At 40.4% G+C, this 23,797-nt stretch overlaps 2 protein-coding genes across 9 annotated transcripts in view; one reads left to right on the top strand and one right to left on the bottom strand.

The window, feature by feature from the left end:
• PACRG (parkin coregulated) overlaps positions 1–23,797 on the top strand; it is a 473,776-nt gene that overhangs the window by 372,788 nt on the left and 77,191 nt on the right. The window lies entirely within an intron of this gene.
• Positions 1–23,797, bottom strand: part of LOC141985037 (uncharacterized) — a 104,897-nt gene that overhangs the window by 34,426 nt on the left and 46,674 nt on the right. The window contains exons 3-4 of one of the 2 annotated variants that reach the window (XR_012638856.1): positions 9,011–9,049; positions 6,079–8,924 (exon numbers count right to left, since the gene is read on the bottom strand). The gene's annotated coding sequence lies outside the window, so the exon portion shown is untranslated. Of the gene's footprint in view, positions 1–6,078; positions 8,925–9,010; positions 9,050–23,797 lie in introns of those variants that run through there. The other variant, XM_074948733.1, reaches the window with a different exon arrangement.

Below are 23,797 nucleotides of genomic sequence, written 5' to 3' on the forward strand. Positions count from 1 at the left end.
GTAGATGATGTATAATATGCTTGCTACTTTCTGATCAAAAACACATTCAAAAATATATTAGGAATAAATCTATGCAGTTGAATTCGCTATTTTTTGTAGAGCTGTGTGAAATGGGTAAAGAAGAGTAAACATTTTTTGTCAATTTATTTCCAACAATTACGTGCCCTGAGATTTCAGGCAACCTGTTTTTCTTTTGCATATTAGCTTGCAAAACCCACTTCTGGTTTGAAATTTCACACTCACAAAAAATGTCATGCTTGTAATATTTCACACTCAGGTGCTGTTTTGGAATAACTGTGAAATGATAGGTTTCAGAGTAACAGCCATGTTAGTCTGTATTCGCAAAAAAAAGAGGAGTACTTGTGGCACCTTAGAGACTAACCAATTTATTTGAGCATAAGCTTTCGTGAGCTACAGCTCACTTCATCGGATGCATACTGTGGAAAGTGTAGAAGATCTTTTTATACACACAAAGCATGAAAAAATACCTCCCTCCACCCCACTCTGCTGCTGGTAATAGCTTATCTAAAGTGATCACTCTCCTTACAATGTGTATGATAATCAAGTTGGGCCATTTCCAGCACAAATCCAGGTTTTCTCAGCCCCCCATGCCCCCCCCCCCCACACACAAACCCACTCTCCTGCTGGTAATAGCTTATCTAAAGTGACCACTCTCCTTACAATGTGTATGATAATCAAGGTGGGCCATTTCCAGCACAAATCCAGGGTTTAACAAGAACGTCTGGGGGTGGGGTAGGAAAAAACAAGGGAAAACAGGTTACCTTGCATAATGACCTAGCCACTCCCAGTCTCTATTCAAGCCTAAGTTAATTGTATCCAATTTGCAAATTTCAACAATTTCCATCCCACCATCAACCTCAGCCTGGTCCAGTCCAAACAAGAGATCCACTTCCTGGACACTACAGTGCTAATAAACGATGGTCACATAAACACCACCCTATACCAGAAACCTACTGACCGCTATTCCTACCTACACGCCTCCAGCTTTCACCCTGACCACATCACACGATCCATCGTCTACAGCCAAGCTCTGCGATACAACCGCATTTGCTCCAACCCCTCAGACAGAGACAAACACCTACAAGATCTCTATCAAGCATTCTTACAACTACAGTACCCACCTGCGGAAGTGAAGAAACAGATTGATAGAGCCAGAAGAGTTCCCAGAAGTCACCTACTACAGGACAGGCCTAACAAAGAAAATAACAGAACGCCACTAGCCATCACCTTCAGCCCCCAACTAAAACCCCTCCAATGCATTATTAAGGATCTACAACCTATCCTGAAGGATGACCCAACACTCTCACAAATCTTGGGAGACAGGCCAGTCCTTGCCTACAGACAGCCCCCCAACCTGAAGCAAATACTCACCAGCAACCACATACCACACAACAGAACCACTAACCCAGGAACCTATCCTTGCAACAAAGCCCGTTGCCAACTGTGCCCACATATCTATTCAGGGGACACCATCACAGGGCCTAATAACATCAGCCACACTATCAGAGGCTCGTTCATCTGCACATCCACCAATGTGATATATGCCATCATGTGCCAGCAATGCCCCTCTGCCATGTACATTGGTCAAACTGGACAGTCTCTACATAAAAGAATAAATGGATACAAATCAGATGTCAAGAATTATAACATTTAGAAACCAGTCGGAGAACGCTTCAATCTCTCTGGTCACGTGATTACAGACATGAAAGTTGCGATATTACAACAAAAAAACTTCAAATCCAGACTCCAGCGAGAAACTGTTGAATTGGAATTCATTTGCAAATTGGATACAATTAACTTAGGCTTGAATAGAGACTGGGAGTGGCTATGTCATTATTCAAGGTAACCTATTTCCCCTTGTTTTTTCCTACCCCCCACCCCAGACGTTCTTGTTAAACCCTGGATTTGTGCTGGAAATGGCCCACCTTGATTATCATACACATTGTAAGGAGAGTGGTCACTTTAGATAAGCTATTACCAGCAGGAGAGTGGGTTTGGGTGGGGGGGTATGGGGGGCTGAGAAAACCTGGATTTGTGCTGGAAATGGCCCAACTTGATTATCATACACATTGTAAGGAGAGTGATCACTTTAGATAAGCTATTACCAGCAGGAGAGTGGGGTGGGGGGAAGTATTTTTTCATGCTTTGTGTGTATAAAAAGATCTTCTACACTTTCCACAGTATGCATCCGATGAAGTGAGCTGTAGCTCACGAAAGCTTATGCTCAATAAATTGGTTAGTCTCTCAGGAGCCACAAGTACTCCTTTTCTTTTTGTGAAATGATGTTTCTCCCCCAAGAAACATGCCTATTCAGATTCTACAACAGTTATATCATCAGTTTCTGTGTAGACAGTTTGCTCCCCCACCACTTGCCTTAAAAAAATACCTCACAGACCCTGATTGCATGCATGTTTCAGGCAAATAAGTCATAAATTTTTCTTTCTTCTCTCTGTGGTGTGCTGTCAGCAGAATTATCAAGTTGGCAGTTGCTAAGTGGTGACAGTACTATGCTACTGTTCCTCTTTTTGTTTGCAGATGCCTCAGTTGAAAAGAACTGACTTCAGTGGGGAGTTGCTCTTAAGACATGGGATCTAATTGTAGGGAAGGCAAGAGAAATATGAAACCAGTGACAATGTAATAAACTTCTGTCAGGTCTAAGTTAGAGAGCAGTTTCCCTTAGAGCAAGGAGACACACAAACAGTAAGCTTTGTAAATGTGGTGAAAAATAAAAATCAGGCAGTCAAAGTCAGAGAGACATAGTGGCCGAAACTTATTTCACTGTGAAATAACCTTTCAGTCTGCTTTTCTCAAGACTAAACGTGCCCAGTTTTTTTAATCTTTCCTCATAGGTCAGGTTTCTAAAACTTTTATCATTTTTGTTGCTCTCCTTTGGACACTCTGCAATTTGTCCACGTCTTTCTTAAAGTGTGGCACTCAGAACTAGACACAGTTCTACAGTGGAGGCTACGCCAGTGCCAACTAGAGCAGAACAATTACCTCCCATGTCACTCCTGTTAATACACCCCAGAAAGATATTACCTTTTTTTGCAACCACATCTCGTTGTTAACTCATATACAATCTGTGATCCACTATACCCCCCAGATCCTTGTCAGCAGTACTGTCACCTATCCACATTCACCATTTTGTAGTTCTGCATTTGGTTTTTTCTTCCTAAGTATAGTACTTTACACTTGTTTTTACTGCATTTCACCTTGTTGGTTTCAGACCAATTTTCCAATTGATCAAGGTCATCTGTGTCATCCACAGATTTTATAAGCGTACCCTCCACTCCATTATCCATGTCATTAATAAAAATATTGAATAATACTGGACCCAGAACAGACCCCTGTGGGACCCATCTCGATATGTCCCCCCCCAGTTCAACAGTGAATCAATGATAACTACTCTTTGAGCACAGACTTGCAACTACTAGTGCTCCCACCTTATAATAATTTCATGTAAATGACCATTATGACACATTAATGACAGGCATGCTTTTTAAATGTGAAAAAATCTAAATTATAAAATAAATTAATAATAGATTGCACATTAGACTGTTTGAAGTAGTATAGGCTAGATATTTTACTTTCTCACAGAAAAAAAAAATACAGTGAACCCTGTTCCTCATGGCAGATGACCTTCATTGTCTTGACCTCCAAGTAAACAGTATTCACACCTGGACAACTGGTAGGTGAGAGATTGGGTCCAGAAGTCTGCTCTATCAACAGCTAGCACAACAGATTATACCTGTGGTAACACAGATAATACATAATAAGAGATAACACACACAGGAAAATGTACTGAATAAGTAATGTATATAACATTCTCTCTTTGCTGCACTACTGCTTAGGCTCAGAAGGGGACATTAGAGAGTCTTTTCAATGGTTTTAGAGTCTCAGCTGTATAGAGGCAGTCTTCTATTCCTTAGTAGCATCTGTATTTCTTGCACATTAATGTGTTGTAGATTGGAGAAAGAATTTGTACTTCTGAGTCACCAGTCAGTTTGCTGGTGACTGTTTGCTCATGCCTCAGGATACTGAGTCCAACAGTATTATGCAAATTAGTAGTCTCATTTTGCAAGATTCTGAATGTATCCTCTTCAGGCTTACCTGAGTGCTTAGTATTTTCTCAGGCAGCAGCATGGTGAACTTTTCCTTTCAATGTCCTTGAGGAGTTCTCTTTGCTCAGCGCTAGCCCATTATCATGATAGAGATGGATGCTTCCAACTTAGCTTGGTTGCATACCTGGGGGACTTAGTCATATTGTCAAATTCCTGGGAAGCCAGATTGCAGATAAACATTTTGAAAATCCAACAGTAGTCTATACTCATACCTAGTACAACACTATGCATTTCTATGGAGAATAAATCAATCCCACAGGCAAACCACTTCCAGAAAGTATGTTATGCTTGGGTCCCCAATAGGAATTCAGTAGTATGTTACTGCAGAGTTACCGAATAAATCTTATCCACATTCCCTAGCACTTGATGACTGGATGTCACAAGCATGCACCCACAGAAGCACTCAGTGGGGTCCAGGTAAAGGGTGTGTGGCAGAGACAGTTAAGTCCCTCTTTCACACAAAATGAATGAGACATGCACATGGTGGGTCCTCCCTTGAGGAGATCTGGTCCCAAGAGTGGAGATCTGTGTTGGCAGTTCGTTAGTGATTGATAACCAAGATGTGCCATCTAAAATTTCAGATGGAGTTGAGCGAAGTGCAGATTACATAAGAGTACTACATTTGGCAAATAACTGAGAAATTATACCATAACATCCGATATATGGGACTTTGGAGACATGCTCAACTTGACAGTATTTCAAAATCTCAACTTGACAGTATTTCAAAATCTAAAAATAATCAATTATTTCTGTTTTGCACTGTTCTGAGCATGGTTCTGTCCCTTTTTTTCCCTCAGTAATATCAACTCATCTGCCTTCAATTAAAAATTTTATATCTTTGTTCCTGTTTCTCTTATGCATTAGGTGTGAAATCCTGGTTCCTTTGAAGTTAATGGAATTTTTGCCATTGACTTCACTGAAGCCTACATTTCACCCGAAATCCTGTTAAGCCAAATCTTGATTCCACTGAAGTCAGTTGGAGTTTTGGTATTGATTTAATAGGATCAGGATTCTACTCTCTGCAGTTATTTTATTGTCTGGTTTTTTTCTTCTTTGTTTTTCAAGAATAAATATGTGTGAATGGTCAAGGAAAAAATGTTTACTATCATGTGAAACAAGTTATCATGTGACTACAGAACAAGTTTGCTGTCTTCTTCCGAAAGGATTATCTCTGTTTTTCACCAGGATATATAAATGGGACAAATAAGAGTGAAAACCATGGCATATTGTATAACTGATTTACTTTGTTTTGTAGCTTGGTTAAGTTGTTCATTTGCCTTTGGGAGAATTGGGCTGTATGAGACAGATGGTTACAGAACTTAGGCTTTGGATATGCAATTCTACTAATATTGAAAAAATGCATATTTATATGAGTGAAGAATCTGAGATTTGTCCAGCAGATGCTTAGAAGCTGATAAGCCTGTTCAACTTGCTGAGTTGCAGGCTTAAAAGATGAATGCTAGCAGATATGCCTGCAGGGCTGCCAGGCCACTCAGGAGACTCCACCAAAGAAACTACATTGAAATGAATGCTATGTCACATATAAATTTCATTTAATCAGAAGAATCCATATGTCAAAAGCAAAAAAGCATCTCTTCTGATTAACTTCTGAAATATCCACACAGAGACTGTATAGATGCATACTCAAAATATAAGTGGCTGGAATTACATGTTCTTCCTTATTGATTTAGTTATGAAACATTTCAGTTTTGTTTTCTTAAATCAGCACAAAATAGATGACAATGATTTAGTTTAAATTAAAATATCACAAATCCCATATACTGGGGTGATTCTTCAACATAATGGGAGTTTAATTCTCTCTCACATTGTTTTTGCTGTATTGGAACCAAGTGAAAGAAACCAGACGTTGCCAGAAATTTCACTGCGTCAGAGTTTGCTATAACAATGTTTTATTATATTCTTATCGAACTTCAGTCATTTGAAATAGAATCTTCATTCCATTCTTTTAAATTGGCCACAAACAATACACAAAAGACATAACCAATGTCCATATTTAGCATTCTAATTTCTTGTACTCTTCCAGCATACACAAAAATGTATTAACATGGAACTTGAGGTTGCTGCTACCAATTTCTAAACAGTTTCTGCACACTAAAAACACAGGATAGCCTGAGTTAAGATTCTAAATTAGCACTTGTTAGTGACTAGTCACTAGCTCTAGTCACTAGCTCTTTCACACATAATACTTCAACCATTACATTCTCAAATGTAACCCTTCTGCCCATCAGAGTTAGCAGCATCAAGGGCCAGGTTCAGTATCTAGGGGTTCCTTTTCAATAACACAATGCAAGACTGGCTCGAGCCCCCACCCAGTGACTGCGACAATTACATACCACCCCCCTGGGCGCCTCTAAGAGGCAATACTTCCCCTTTCACAAGCACAGAGTCTGAGTGTAGCAAAAGCCTTTTAATAAAGGAGGGAAATGATCCAGCATTATGTGGGGAAACACCACAAACAGGATTCATAACACAAACCATGAGCAAAAGACCCACCCCCAAGTAAGTTTGGCAGTGTCCTTTTCCCTTCAGGGTCTTAAGTCCAGCAACCCAAAAGTCACCCCTCCCACAGTTTCTGTCCTTGGTCAGTGCAGCACCAGAGGTCAGAAGTTCATCTGCAGAGTTTACCTCCCAGCCTGAGTGGAAGGGGGGGAGGTATGGGGGCACCTTTCATGCTCCGCTGCTCAGGTTGACAGCCGATTGCCATGCCTCCCCATGGGGGTTCTCCTGCAGTCTTCACCGCCAGCCGCTCCTCTCCACCAGCCCCCCCTTAATACAGCTCTCAGTGATTTCAGCTCTTAGTAACTTTAGCTCTCAGCGATTTCAGCTCTTAGTAGGGGGCCTCAGTACTGGCACACTCAGAACCACTAGCCCAAAGTAGATTTAATGCTTAGACCTAGGAATCAGTGATTTCAGCTCTGCAGCACACAACAAGACTCCTAACGGAGTCAAAATTAGCTCTGTTATTACACTGTGGAGAGAGGAGGGGCCAAAGTGGTGTTTAGGACCCACACTACCAGGTACACATACCTATCCCCAACCTCTCTCAATTCACCATGCTTTGGAACCCATGTCCCTTGCCTAGCGAGTGCTACTTAGTTGAGGGTGAGTCCCTCCATCATAAAATGCCAAGTACAGTTCTACTGTCCTTGATTCACATAACCAGGATAACAACGCTTTATTACTCCTTCCCCAATAACAAAGAGACTGGGGATCCCACAGCAGCCAAAGTGACCATTTGAGCAAGTAGTCCCATCATGCTAGGCAGGGTGGGTATGCCCATGCAAAGTAGATTAGCCCCTGAAGTCTTTTTCCACAGCTCACCACCAGATGTCAGGGTAGAGCTCATTCTGACTCTGCTTACGCATATATAAGTATGAATAAGAAATCCAAATTCATATAGCACCCTTAACCATGACCATATATATAATGCTGTTTCTTACAATATTTCACTTTACACTTGTGGGGAAAGAAACAAGGGGCAAATGAACCCTTTGACAGGAGGGTATAGAGCTTCAAAGTATGATGTAAAAGGCAGCCACTGGGAGCGGGGCCACTGCATGAGGCACTGCTGCAGATACTTGACATCTTGTCCTAGCCCCTATGAATATCCAGACTGTGTCATTTGTCATGTGCCTTAGGGTAAATGGAAGAAATTATGTCACAAAAGTAAATAAATTATTTATTTTGTTAATATTAATTCAGCACATACCATAAACTAGAGATACTATCAATAGCTATGTAGTAAGTATAACTTTCCTAAGTTTTAATTAGAGAGACCCAAAGAAGTGTTTTAAACTAGTGAACATTTTCAGAAAAGGGGCATTTACAAAATGCTTCTGACTTTTAACTTTTTCAGTTCTGTCACTTAAATCTTTCAGAAATATTCAGTCTATATGCCTTTAATAAGAGGTGTGACTTTGGAGAGGAAATATTTTTGTTGTACCTATAAAAATTAATGGAATTCACTTTGACTGCATTTTTTAAGACAGCCTTAATGATGGAGTCACAACCAATAACTCCATAATAATAATGTGTCTAACTCCTTGGAAGGATTATTCTGACAGATAACAGACTATACAGTAATGAAGAACTTTCATTTTACACTTGTGACTGTTAAATGAATGTTAAGTGTCCAGAGCGTTCCTTTTGTATATAGGCCATTTAATGCTGCAGGAGGATATAGAGTATTGAACAGCCAGAAATGTTATTTTTCAGTTTGCTTGGATATTGCATTAGAAATTATACTTAGACTCATGATCTAGCAGTGGTGATGAGTTAATGTGGAATTTTTTTCAGACATAACTATAAAAATTATTTTAAATGAGGAGGCTAGTGAAAACTGGTAAACCTGGGAAAGGATACTTTTTAACAGGGAAATGTGGGTAATTCTTAATGATTATTGATGTTCAATTCTCTAGAATTCTTCTGGACAACTCACTTTTTACATTACATTTACATGTAATGGCCTAATCAGATTGCCTGGCCTTTTAAACTTCTACCCTTCATTTTACTTCTTGGAACAAACAAATGGACCAGCTTCTCAGCTGGTGTAAATTGATACAGCTCTGTTATCTGACCCGTTCTCTCTGGTATCTGTGCATTGACTGTACTGATTGGTGGTATTCTGCATTTCACACGTTTTATACCAGTTTCCTTCCTGCTCGGCCATACAGTAATAATACTTAGCAGAGTGGTAAATAATGATGACGGCAGGGAAGTTTTCTTCGATAGATCTTCTCACAGATTTTACAGCTGAGGAAACTGAGGGGCAGAAATGTTTTAGTGACTTGCTTAAGGACAAAGAAGGAGTCTCAGGCAGATCTGGGAGTAAATCCCATGGCACTTACCTCGCAGTCCTCTGTCCTCCTCACTGGACCACAACATCTCTGTTAAAAAAAAAAAAAGAAAACACTTTTAAAAATTATTTGTTATTTGTATTACAGCAGCACTTATTATTATTATTATTATTATTATTATTTATTATTTATTTTTATGTTTACTATGACAGTGCCTAAGGACCAATTGAGAATGGGGCCCCATTGTACTAGGTGCTGTATAAACACAGTGTAGATTAAAGCCAGAAGGGACCATTAGATCATCTAATCTGATCTCCTGTATATCACAGGCTATTAAATTTTACCCAGTAGCCCCTCAACTGAGCCCAATATCTTGTATTTGACTAAAGCATAACTTGTGTTTGGCTAAAACATATCTTCCAGAAAGGCACCAGTCCTGATCTGAAGACCTCAAGAGACTTAGAATCTGCTACTTCCCTTGATAGTTTGTTCCAGTGGTTAATCACGTTCACTGTTAAAAATTTGTGCCTAATTTCTCATTTAAATTAGTCTGGCTCCAGCTTCCAGACACTGGTTCTTGTAATGCCTTCCTCCACTATATTAAAGAGGCCATTAGTATGCAGTATTTTCTCCCCATGAAGGCACTTAAACACTGTAATCAAGTCACCTCTCAATCTTCTTTTTGATAAGCTCTTTAAATCTCTCACTGTAAGGCATTTTCAGGCTTCAAATCATCTTTGTAACTTTTTTCTGTATCCTCTCCAAATTTTCAACATCCTTTTAAAATGTGGGCACCAGAACTAGACACAATATTTCAGTAAAAACAACGAGGAGATCGTGGCACCTTAAAGACTAACAGATTTATTAGTACATAAGCTTTCATGGGTAAAAAACCCACTTCTTCCAATGCAAGGGGTTTTTTACCCACAAAAGCTTATGCCCAAATAAATCTGTTAGTCTTTAAGGTGCCACCGGACTCCTTGCTGTTTTTGTGGATACAGACTAACACGGCTACTCCCCTAATATTTCAGTATTGGTCTTGCCAATGTCATATACAGAGATAAAATTACCGCCCTATTTCTGCTCATTACATTCCTATTTATATAGTCAAGGATCTCATATCCTTTTCAAGGGGCTTGTCTATATGAAGAGTTAGTGCTGGGGTCTAAATCTACAGCACAATAGACTGCTGTGCACTAATTGGCCATGTGGATCCTGCTACCACCCACTACAAGTTTTTTACTGTGCTTTGATCTGAAATGGGAGTAGATCAAATTGCATTAAGGAACTTTTAGTGGATGGTGGCAGGCTCCACAAAGCCAGTTAGTGGTAGGCTCGGGTACTGTAGAGTTACAGCTACATTTACTGCACACTAACTCTCTATATAGACTAGCCCAGAATCACTGCTTTCCAGGACACAGTCCCCTATTCTGTAGGTGTGGCCTGTATTCCTGGTCCTAGATGTATAATTTTGCATTTGAGCATAGGTACCTAAGAATGGCCATACCCTGTTAGACCAATGGTCCATCTAACCCAATATCCTGTCTTCTGACAGTGGCAAATGCCAGGTGCTTCAGAGGGAATGAAAAGAACAGGCAATCATCAAGGGATCCATCCCCTGTCGTCCACTCCCAGCTTCTGGCGAACAGAAGCTAGGGACACTCAGAGCATGATGTTGCATCCCTGCCCATTCTGGCTAATTGCCATTGATGGACCTGTCCTCCATGAATGTATCTAGTTCTTTTTTTAACCCTGTTATAGTTTTGGCCTTCACAACATCCCCTGGTAAATAGTTTCACAGATTGACTGTGCGTTGTGTGAAGAAGTACTTCCTTTTCTTTGTTTTAAACCTGCTGCCTATTAATTTCGTTTGGTGACCCCAAGTTCTTGAGTTATGCGAAGGAGGAAATAACATTTCCTTATTCACTTTCTTCACACAAGTCAAGATTTTATATACCTCTATCATATCCCCCCTTAGTCATCTCTTTTCCAAGCTGAAAAGTCCCAGTCTTTTTAATCTCTCTTCACACAGAAACTGTTCCATTCCCTAATCATTTTAGTTGCCCTTCTCTGTACCTTTTCCAGTTCCAAAACATCTTTTTTGAGATTCGGCATCCAGATCTGCACACAATATTTAAAATGTCTATCACTTTCCTAATGGTTCCTAACATTCTGTTAGCTTTTTTGACTGCTGCTGCACATTGAGCAGATGTTTTCAGAGAACTATCCACAATGACTCCAAGATCTTTTTCTGAGTGGTAACAGCTAATTTAGACCCCATCATTTTATATGTATAATTGGGATTATGTTTTCCAATGTGCATTACTTTGCATTTATCAACACTGAATTTCATCTTCCATTTTGTTGCCCAGTCACCCAGTTTTGTGAGATTCCTTTCTAACTCTTCACAGTCTGCTTTGGTCTTAACTATCTTTAGTAATTTTGTATTGTCTTCACATTTCACGTACTCACTATTTACCCCTTTTCAAGATCATTTATGAATATGTTAACGAGTACTGGTCCCAGCATAGATCCCTGGGGGACACCACTATTTACCTCTATCCATTCTGAACACTGACCATTTATTCCTACCCTTAATTTCCTATCTTTTAACCAGTTACTGATCCAGGAGAGGACCTTTCCTCTCATCCCATGACTGCTTACTTTGCTGAAGAGTCTTTGGTAAGGGACCTTGTCAAGGGCTTTCTTATAGTCTAAGTACACTATATCCACTGGATCACCCTTGTGCACATGTTTGTTGACCCCCTCAAAGAATTCTAATAGATTGGTGAGGCATGATTTCCCTTTACAAAAACCTTGTTGACTCTTCGCCAACAAATCATGTTCATCTATGTGTCTGAGAATTCTGTACTTTACTATCGTTTCAATCAGCTTGCCTGGTACTGAAGTTAGATTTACTGGCCTGTAATTGCCAGGATAGCCTCTGGAGCCTTTTTAAAAAATTGGCGTCACATTAGCTATCATCCAGTCATCTGGTTCAGAAGCTGATTTAAATGATGGGTTACATACCACAGTTAGTAGTTCTGCAATTTAATATTTGAGTTCCTTCAGAACTCTGTCTTTGTGGACCCTACTACCATCCACTAACAGTTCCTTAATTTGGTTCTACTGTATTAAAATGTATTTTTATTTGGATGGACCCAGTTAACCAAGTGAGCCAGATCACTCTGTATTACTGCCCTGTCCCCATTATTATTTACCACTCTGGTAATCTTTGTGTCATTTCAAAATGTTTATCAGTGGTGATCTTATATTTACTTCCAGATCATTGATGAAAATGTTAAATAGCTTCAGACCTACTACCGATCCCTGAGGAATCCCAATAGAAACACTTGGTGTAAGGCTAACTGTCCTGTAGATAGTTGGCTCATCCAATTTACCTGTTTGACTGTTGGCACAATATTAGCATGTAACAAGGCTATCTTCTCTGCCCTTTGGACCACCACAAACAGCCTAGATGCTTCTTCATTTGTAAGCACCACTATCTTATTTATTGGGTCCCCTTCACCAGTACAGCCTCATGCAGCAACACACAAGTGGACAATAGACTTCCCCATTAGCTCACTCTTGGGGAAGGGAGAGGGAAAGATCTCATCCTGAGATTCTGTATCCACTGGCCCCTGCCAGCCTCCTCCGGTTGCACTTCCTTCCTCTCCTTTAACTGTTTCCAGCTGATGAGTTGATTGTTCTCATTAGCTCCTCTGCCTCCTGCTAATTAAACCATTGAGCGCTTATCTCCCAATTAAATCAATTCCAGGGGGAACAGCTAGTGCCTTGCTGACCAGTGTGCTGGGTCAGCTCTAGGCTCCTGGCTCTCTGTCACATCGCACTCTTCCAGGATTCTGGAATTTCCCCAGTATTCCACGATTTATTAATAAATTAATAGCAGTGGCCCAGAGATTTCAGATTTTTGACTTACATTCTACTTAAAAATATTGAGGTGAGGTTTAGTTAAAAAGGGATACTGAAAAATGGAAGGACAAAGGAAGGGAGGGGCCAACGTGCTGGAAGAACTGTTGTTGGTCATTCAGGAGGTAACTGTCTTCAGTCTAAATCAGTACTGAACCCATAACTCAGTGTGATTTTAAGGGGCACTGCACTTTCAAAAGGGCCAGCTTTCTTATGAGACACAAAACTAAGGCTGCAATTGTCACTACAAGATCCCGTTATGCTTTTTGAAGGAGTGGAAAGTGTTAACCCTAGTTTCCTAGCCAAAATTTAATTTTGAGAATTCTCATATTAATAATACTTGTCACTCATAATATCATTTCTCATTCATTGATTTCACAGTTACTTTATGAACATTAATTCCTCAACACCTGTGTTATGATAATTGTAATAGTGCTTTGCTCCTAAACAGAGCCTTTCATTGGAGGATATGAAAATGCTTTACAAACATAATATTAACTTTGTCATATAGAGGGAGAAACTGAGACACACAGAGGTAAATACATCATCACTGATAGAGCCACAAACACAACTCGCAGTCCTGTGGCTCTGACCATTAGACATGCTCCTTTCCATTACATTTGCTCACCTTAATTCCTCCTACAGTTCAGTTAGGTACAGTATTTTCACCTCATATAATAAAATACTGTGCATAGTGCTCTGTTAAACAACCTTTTGTGTTCCTCTTCAAAAATACCTTTTCCATAGTGCTGGGTGAAGTTATTCTCATTAAGTTTAAAAAGCACATTGAGAATGAGATCCTTTGGGATGACAGAGCTACTGGTATAAGAATAGGATGATAATATTAAGGATAAAGATACCCTTAGTCAGTCTCATCTTTCGCTCCTAATATTTCTCTTTTAAAAGATGAAAATAATAAATGTAATTATCTTATCTGATCAAGAATTGCATTTCCTCCACTTCTTGCAGGATTTCTATCCCAGTCTTTTATGACTGGAAACCACTTTGATGTAATACAAATGAGAGGAAATTCTACAAAGATCTGAGATGGGTGGGTTGTAACTGACGGCTGAAAATTGCCCAAAAGGTTTACCAGGGATGCTAAATTTGAGAATTATAATCATAGTATGTTACCCATGTTTAATCAAAACAAATATTAGCTATATGACTAAATTCTTCCTCCTGTGTGATTTTGGCATAGGCAAAGCCACAGGATGAACTGACAGCAGGTTAATTTTGGTGTGGAATATAATATAGCAGGTAATTACTCCATACTGCTTTATGCAATGTGAATCCATAAGTGGACATTTGTTTTGAATGTAAAAATGGTTTGTACGGTGGTGAACTATGGAGCAAAGAGAAACATGCATCAGTTACAAAAAGTTTATTTGTAGAATCAGAGAAGATTAGAGACCTCGGGAGGTCATCTGGCCAATCGCCTGCTCAAACAGGACCAACCCCAACTAAATCATCCCAGACAGGGCTTTGTCAAGCCAGGCATTAAAAACCTCTGAGGATGGAGATTCCACCACCTCCCTAGGTAACCCATTCCAATGCTTCACACCCTCCTAGTGAAATAGTTTTTCCTAATATCCAACTTAGACCTCCCACACTGCAACTTGAGACCATTGCTCCTTGTTCTGTCATCTGCCACCACTGAGAACAGCCTAGCTCCATCCTCTTTGGAACCCCCCTTCAGGTAGTTGAAGGCTGCTATCAAATCCCTGCTCACTCTTCTCTTCTGCAGATTAAATAAGCGCAGTTCCCTAATCCTCTCCTCATAAGTCATGTACCCCAGGCCTCTAATAATTTTTGTTGCCATTTGCTGGACTCTCTCCAATTTGTCCACATCCTTTCTGTAGCGGGGGGCTCAAAACTGGACACAATACTCCAAATGTGGCCTCACCAGTGCCGAATACAAGGGAATAATCACTTCCCTCGATCTGCTGGCAGTGCTTCTACTAATGCAGCCCAATATGCTGTTAGCCTTGTTGGCAAAAAAGGCACACTGCTGACTCATGTCTAGGTTCTTATCCACTGTAATCCCCAGGTCCTTTGCTGCAGAACTGCCGCTTAGCCAGTCAGTCCCCAGCCTGTAGCAGTGCATGGGATTCTTGTCCTTGTTGAACCTCATCAGATTTCTTTTAGCCCAATCCTCCAATTTGTCTAGGTCACTCTGGACCCTATCCCTACTCTCCAGTGTATCTACCTCTTCCTTCAGCTTAGTGTCATCCGCGAACTTGCTGAGGGTGAAATCCATCCCATCATCCAGATCCTTAATGAAGATATTGAATAAAACCGGCCCCAGGACCAACCCCTGGGAGACTCCACTTGATCCCAGCAGCCAACTAGACATCGAGCCATTGATCACTACCCGTTGAGCCTGATGATCTAGCCAGCTTTCTATGCACCTTATAGTTCATTCATCCAATCCATACTTTTTTAACTTGCTGGCAAGAATACTGTGGGAGACCGTATCAAAAGCTTTACTAAAGTCAAGCTATATCACGTCCACCACTTTCCCCATATCCACAGAGCCAGTTATCTCATCATAGAAGGCAATCAGGTTGGTCAGGCATGACTTGCCCTTGGTGAATCCATGTTGACTGTTCCTGATCACCTTCCTCTCCTCCAAGTGCTTAAAAATGGATTCCTTTAGGACCTGCTTCATGATTTTTCCAGGAACTGAGGTGAGGCTGACCGGTCTGTAGTTCCCCGGGTTCACTTTCTTCCCTTTTTTAAATATGGGCACTATATTTGCCTTTTTTCCAATCGGACCTCCCCCGATCACCACGAGTTTTCAAAGACAATGGCCAATGGCTCTGCAATCACATCAGCCAACTCCCTCAGCACCCTTAGATGCATTAGATCCGGACCCATGGACTTGTGTATGTCCATGTTATTAATGCAACTTTTTTAACAGGGGAAAAAAGGGTTAATTCATTCAGATATTTTATGCGCTGGTCATTTATTATCCAGTGCTTTGAAACATTGCATATCACAACCAGAGTTTCTGTGCTGGCATCCTTTCAGTTCAGAGTGTTTTTCTGTTCTGTTTTATCTTTCACATTGGACTGCAGTATTATATGTTAATCTTTTTACAAAATGTTACATTTGTGCTCCATATAAACCATTTCCATGTGACTTTTTATAATGAAAGGAAATGAGTTTTAAGAGGCAATCTTATAGCCAGCATTTAAACGATCAGTATCAATGGATCCTCTGTTGCTCCCAGTGCTAAACAAAAATACTTCTAATGGTTTAAAAGACAGCATATAGATTATCTTTTCAAAGACGTGAACTGCAACTAACTTGGTAATCTAGTAATAGTGCTCTGCAATGTCAAATTCTCCCCTTGCAAGGCCAAATTCTGATATCAGTTACAACTCTGTAAATACAGAGTAATTTCACTGGCATTTGTCCTGCAGTCTCATTCCTTATTATGTCAGGAGGCTCTGGGAATGTTCTGAAGATAGATAACACATTTGAACTCTGATTTTTCACAGGAGTTGAGCAACCAGATATACCACTGACTTCAACTGGAGTTGGGTGTGCTTAGTAGCTCTAAAAATTAATACTAAGAAGAAGAAGAATAGCCATGAGGGACAGAAGTTAAGATGTCAGGAAAGGGCTTTTTCAAGGAAACAAAAGTTCCTGATGGGATGAGGAAAGAAAAACGTAGCAGCTTTATTGAGGGAGATGTAGTCCCTTCCAGAATGGTTAAGCTACTTTTCAGTATACCTTGGACAGGAAGACTAGATGTTTTAGCACATGTAGCACAAAACACAGTTTAGCATCATAATTCTGGTGCCTTGTTTGGTTATATTGATGCTAGTGTTTTATCCAATTTTTAGTAGAATCAGCCAACCATCTAGAAGAGTCTTTTGTACTCCTTCTTCCACTAGTATACAGGCTTCCTACACCACTTTCTTTCCCTCCCTTATCTTAACAAGGGCCACTGCTGCCATCCTACCACAAGGGAGGAAGAGTTTTCACATGTCACACCACATAATCTCAGCGCTAGGTCAGACTTTATCTTCCAGAAACACACTGAGTCCAACGGACATAGTTGTGTCTAAATACAGCAGTAAGTTGGAAAAAGTGGAGGGCCTCAAAGGAAGAATATTCATAGGATGAAAGGCAGACTGGGAGGTTATTGTGGAGGAAATGGGCATCCCAAGCATATCTCTCCAAAGCTATTTCCTCCCAACCACTACCTTTCCTCCTTGGCCCCCACCTGCTCCAAGAAATGGAAAACTTGAGATTTCCACTGCAGCATTATACATTTAACATAAACAGTTATTATTAATAAATATATATCAAGTGAGGGACCTATTCAACACCCAGGGAAGAGACTCTTGCTGGGTCCCAGAGCTTGGGTTCCAGCTGAGACCAAACCTCTACACCACAATTTTACATCCCTGCAACCTGAACTCCGGAAGCCCAAGTCAGCTGACACAGGCCAGCTGCAGGTGTTTAAGTGCACTGTAGACATACCCTCAGATGCTCTGCAAATTTGGTGGGGGTGGAAGAAATTGAGAGTGGGAGCTCCTCTGGTGAGAATCTGTGGTGGCTGCGTGGGGATTTTAGTCATATTAGTCTGTTGAATGGTGATTAGATTAAGTTTGTAGGGTGAAGGGAAGGAGAAATGCTGCTGTTTTCAGTGATTTTGTTTTAATTTCTGTACTATTGTGGTTTTGCATGTATGACAGAGTTGCTCAGAGTTTTGGAACAGTACCCATTTTGGTGTGGAATTATTTTAAAGTCCAAAATCTAAATATATAATTAACATAGAATAAAAGGGAGAATTTTTCAGAAAATTATGAGTGTGAGAGAACATTTAAACAATTTTGCAACCTTTTTGCTACCAAATGAAACACTATAATTATTTTCTGCAAATAAACTAATTGTAATTCTCACTTTCTCTGAGTAACCGAACACCTCTGCTGTAAAGGCATTCAACCCTGTAATTTTATCCACTTATATGTGCTTGGTTAAGAATGTGGATGAAAGCAGCATACTGCACTTTTTGTGCTCACCAGCACTCGGTAGTAGATACACTTTTAGAATGCTCTAAAATTATTCTGTAAATAATAAAATTTTCATTGTAGTCACATTGGAATTAAATTCTTACACTACAAGGGAAGGATTTTAGCCAGTCACAGCCAAAAAATCAAACATCTTCTCCCAAACATGAAGTTCTTAATCAAGTGGCACATATCCTCTCCCTTGAAGTGACTCAGTTTTTACCTGCGATGGCACAATTCAAAAGTATCCAAGTTCACTTTTGGTTTGGATAATTTATCCCAGAATTTGAATTCTTATTCAAAGTTTACATGTATTCCTTGAGTCTCCAGAATTACGCTGGGAATCTTGTGGGGGAAAGGGTCTTTTACAAGACTTCTACAACATTCTGCTTCCAGATAGGCAGAAAACCTGCAAGAGTAGCCTTTCTTGTGGCATTTTAGCACTTCCAGTTCCACAAAAATTCAAACCTGACAAAAGTTAATAAAACTGTTTCAGATCTCAAAAGAGATTAATTCTGAGTTTGCCTCAAACTTTGGGCAAGTGTTCAGGATTGGTTCTTATTTTAACTACACCAATTCACCCCTCTCTGCTTTTTAGCCCCCAAAATGAGCAATTATTTTTCTATCTGAACCGGCCCTGAGCAGATTTTCTAAGCCTAAAATGGAAAGCCCTAGAAAGCATCAGAACTTTCAGACCCTCACAAAGCAAGAAAAACATTGCTTCCTTTTTTTTCTCTTATGGTTTGTTGAATTTCCTTTGTCCTGTAGAAAAGGAATAATGTTCACTATGTTGGAGTTTATTCACAATAAAGAGCTTCTGTGGATACCAAATGCTTTAACATTTAATCAACCACAAAAGTAATTTATTGTCTTGTATGGTCCTTGGTGAGCATTATCTCTTAACTTCACTCGCACTTCTAAAGTTTTCAGAAAAGGCTAATTCAAGTATAGGCTCATTTACACAGTTAAATGGCCTGTACATGTAGATGATGAGGCCAGTGGCTTGGCAACAGAACTGCAAGATGGTGTTCCTGTGCTTAGGTGCAACTGAGAGTCCTTCACTTCTTTGACTGGTGAAACAACATATTACTTCGTAAAAAGAAAAAAGAAAAGGAGTACTTGTGGCACCTTAGAGACTAACCAGTTTATTTGAGCATGAGCTTTCGTGAGCTACAGCTCACTTCATCGGATGCATAGCATATCGTGGAAACTGCAGAAGACATTATATACACACAGAGACCATGAAACAAAACTTCCTCCCACCCCACTCTCCTGCTGGTAACAGCTTATCTAAAGTGATCATCAAGTAGGACCATTTCCAGCACAAATCCAGGTTTTCTCACCCTTCCCCCCCCCCCACACACACACATACAAACTCACTCTCCTGCTGGTAATAGCCCATCCCTCTTTGAAACCTCTCTTTATAATGCGCATGATAATCAAGGTGGGTCATTTCCAGCACTAATCCAGGTTTTCTCACACCCCCCACACACACACCCCCCTCCAAAAACCACACACACAAACTCACTCTCCTGCTGGCAATAGCTCATCTTACAATGTGCACAGCAATAATCCAAGTTTAACCAGAACGTCTTGGGGGGGGTTTGTAGGAAAAAAACAAGGGGAGATAGGCTACCTTGCATAATGACTTAGCCACTCCCAGTCTCTATTCAAGCCCAAATTAATAGTATCCAATTTGCAAATGAATTCCAATTCAGCAGTTTCTCGCTGGAGTCTGGATTTGAAGTTTTTTCGCTTTAAGTTTCCACGATATGCTATGCATCCAATGAAGTGAGCTGTAGCTCACGAAAGCTCATGCTCAAATAAACTGGTTAGTCTCTAAGGTGCCACAAGTACTCCTTTTCTTTTTTCTTTTTACGAATACAGACTAACACGGCTGTTACTCTTAAACATATTACTTCAAGTGCTTTGTGCTGTCTGATCTCCTATTGACACTAGCAATAGAGGTCACAAAATTCCCTTTCTAATCAGAGTAAGCACAGTAGTTGCAGCTATCTGAAGAAGGGGTGGAGGTTAGAGTGAATAAAATAATGGGGATACTCAGAACCCAGCTGTTTATTGGTCAGACCAGGTGCAAGCTCAGAAAAATTCCACATCGAACTGAAAGAAAGAAAGAAAGAAAGAAAGAACAAAAACATTCTTTCTACTGAGCTCTGAAGTATCATTAGTGGAAAGAATGCAAGGGGTTATTCCGGCTCTATTGTTGACTAATGTGTATGTTCTTCCTACAGATAGTTTCTGAAAAAGACCTATTGTTTGTTTTCCTGTATACTGACACAGTATCTATTGTTTATAATTGTAATCATAGCACGCATAGCTGAAAATGTGGGACTGTGGGACAGGCTGTATTTCCCCCTCTGGTTTGTCAGACACTGTGTCCTTTATCTTCTATCACAGCTCCTTTGTCAACTATTTAATGATTCTCTAGCCAAATTTATGTATTTAGACCAACTTCTTCTAAAATGTTTCTGTTACCTTTAATGTTTTGAAAACACTTGTTCATTGTTTTTTCTGTCATGTGTGTAGGGACAACATTTTTTGTCCCTTACTTCTTTGGTGATATTTTAATTTTTTTTCTAACTTTCTGAGTCTGGCTACCTCTATTCATTCCCAAGGTCTGGTATGTTAGAACACTTTGTCAAGTGTTGTCCAGGTGCAGACATCTGCAGCTTTATGAAGCACATGGCTGTCACAAGATTAGCTGTTGTGGAGAGGATTTGACAAACTCTGTTAGCTCCTAAGATCTCAATTTACTGATTCTGCTGGACTAGCCTTCAGTTCAAGAACAAGTTCAGAAATCCCATGTGTAAATGAAATATGTGGAAATTACATATTAGTGATACATTATTTCTCTCACATTCTGCAAATGCATTGTTTCCTGGACACTTGAAGGTTTACATAAAAAGAAATCATTCTGACTCATTCCAAAAAAATCAAAGAAAAGAGGTTCTAAGTATATCTGACATCTAACTTTTGTGCTTTATTTTTTAATAGTCATCACAGAATCTCTGTGTGAGCTAATAAGTATTACTCTCTTTAATACTCTAGAATACTGAAAATATATTTTATTCTAGGGGGTTTCTTGGAGCATTTTCTTAGGCTTAATGGTTTTTATAGCAAGGCTAAAGACTATTATCTGACTTTAATAATAACTTGAGAGAAATCCATGATTTGTGGTGTTTTTAGGCAGTGATCTTTGCTTTTGCTGGCACCATCTGAAAAGTTAACGTCAAGTTACCATTTGCTGGAGTGTTGGAATTTGCTGTTTCTCTTGCATTATATGAATGATCTTGTCAAAGTTGTGGAAAATTGTCAACAAGACAGTTTTGTCCATGGAGTGTCAAGCAAGTGATCTAGCTACGTAGACTCCCTCCTCAGGTCCTACGCTACCAGCACTCCCAGCTATGTTCGAGACACCACTGACTTCCTGAGGAAACTACAATCCATCGGTGATCTTCCTGAAAACACCATCCTGGCCACTATGGATGTAGAAGCCCTCTACACCAACATTCCACACAAAGATGGACTACAAGCCATCAAGAACAGTATCCCCGATAATGTCACGGCAAACCTGGTGGCTGAACTTTGTGACTTTGTCCTCACCCATAACTATTTCACATTTCAGAACAATGTATACCTTCAAATCAGCGGCACTGCTATGGGTACCTGCATGGCCCCACAGTATGCCAACATTTTTATGGCTGACTTAGAACAACGCTTCCTCAGCTCTCGTCCCCTAATGCCCCTACTCTACTTGCACTACATTGATGACATCTTCATCCTCTGGACCCATGGAAAAGAAGCCCTTGAGGAATTCCACCATGATTTCAACAATTTCCATCCCACCATCAACCTCAGCCTGGACCAGTCCACACAAGAGATCCACTTCCTGGACACTACAGTGCTAATAAACGATGGTCACATAAACACCACCCTATACCGGAAACCTACTGACCGCTATTCCTACCTACATGCCTCCAGCTTTCATCCAGACCACAGCACATGATCCATTGTCTACAGCCAAGCTCTACGATACAACCGCATTTGCTCCTAACCCCTCAGACAGAGACAAACACCTACAAGATCTCTATCAAGCATTCTTACAACTACAATACCCACCTGCGGAAGTGAAGAAACAGATTGACAGAGCCAGAAGAGTACCCAGATGTCACCGACTACAGGATAGGCCTAACAAAGAAAATAACAGAACACCACTAGCCATCACCTTCAGCCCCCAACTAAAACCTCTCCAACGCATCATCAAGGATCTACAACCTATCCTGAAGGATGACCCATCACTCTCACAGATCTTCGGAGACAGGCCAGTCCTTGCTTGCAGACAGCCCCCCAACCTGAAGCAAATCCTAACCAGCAACCACACACCACACAACAGAACCACTAACTCAGGAATCTATCCTTGCATCAAAGCCCGTTGCCAACTGTGTCCACATATCTATTCAGGGGACACCATCATAGGGCCTAATAACATCAGCCACACTATCAGAGGCTCGTTCACCTGCACATCTACCAATGTGATATAGGCCATCATGTGCCAGCAATGCCCCTCTGCCATGTACATTGGTCAAACTGGACAGTCTCTACGTAAAAGAATAAATGGACACAAATCAGACATCGAGAATTATAACATTCAAAAACCAGTTGGAAAACACTTTAATCTCTTTGGTCACTCGATTTACAAACCTAAAAGTGGCAATTCTTCAACAAAAAGACTTCAAAAACAGACTCCAGTGAGAGACTGCTGAATTGGAATTAATTTGCAACTGCATACAATTAACTTAGGCTTGAGTAGAGACTGGGAGTGGGTGGGTCATTACACAAAGTAAAACTATTTCCCCATGTTTATTCCCCGCCCCCCCCCCACTGTTCCTCAGACGTTCTCGTCAACTGCTGGAAATGGCCCACCTTGATTATCACTACAGAAGTTTCCCCCCCTCCCTCCTCCCGCTCTCCTGCTGGTAATAGCTCACCTTAAGTGATCACTCTGGTTACAGTGTGTATGGTAACACCCATTGTTTCATGTTCTCTATGTATATAAATCTCCCCACTGTATTTTCCACTGAATGCATCCGATGAAGTGAGCTGTAGCTCACGAAAGCTTATGCTCAAATAAATTTGTTAGTCTCTAAGGTGCCACAAGTACTCTTTTTTGCGAATACAGACTAACACGGCTGCTACTCTGAAACCTGATTCTTGTCAACTGATCATCAAGATATTGTGCCCATGGCCTTTGCCGTATGGTACTGCATGCTTCCCTAGTAACTTGAATAAAGGGACAGGGAAATGCAGAACTGTTTTCATGCACATTGGGTTGAATTTTAAAGAAAGAGGTCCACTTTCCTTTGGACAATTTTGATTTATAACATCTTGAATCTCAGCAAATAATATTCACCTCTTCTCTAAAAAACTTTTACCCAAGAATTTGAAAGCACTTTACAAACATCAACTATTAAATTCCTACAACCCTTGTTGGGATAGGCAAATTGCATTATACCCATTTTACAGATGAATAAGCTGAGGCACACACAGACTGTGAACATGAAAAATCAGAAGAGATGGGAATAGAACACATAAGGCAGATTTCATCCCACCCAAACAGAGCTTGAATGCACTGGAGAACGAGGGCTGTCAGGAAGACAGTTTCTGATCCCTCATCCTAAACCACTTGACCTGGGCACTGTCAGATGATGGGACAAGGGTGGTCTAGCTTAATTGTTGGAATGGGCATCAGGCTTAGTGATCAAAGCAGGCTTTAGGCCTAGTGGCTAGGGTCAGAGCTGTAGTCAAAGGGTCAAACTGGAAAACAGGAACTGGATACCAGAGCAAAGGATTGAGGTGGAGT

This window comes from Natator depressus, chromosome 3 (genome assembly GCF_965152275.1).
Source record: "Natator depressus isolate rNatDep1 chromosome 3, rNatDep2.hap1, whole genome shotgun sequence".
Lineage (NCBI taxonomy): Eukaryota > Metazoa > Chordata > Testudines > Cheloniidae > Natator > Natator depressus.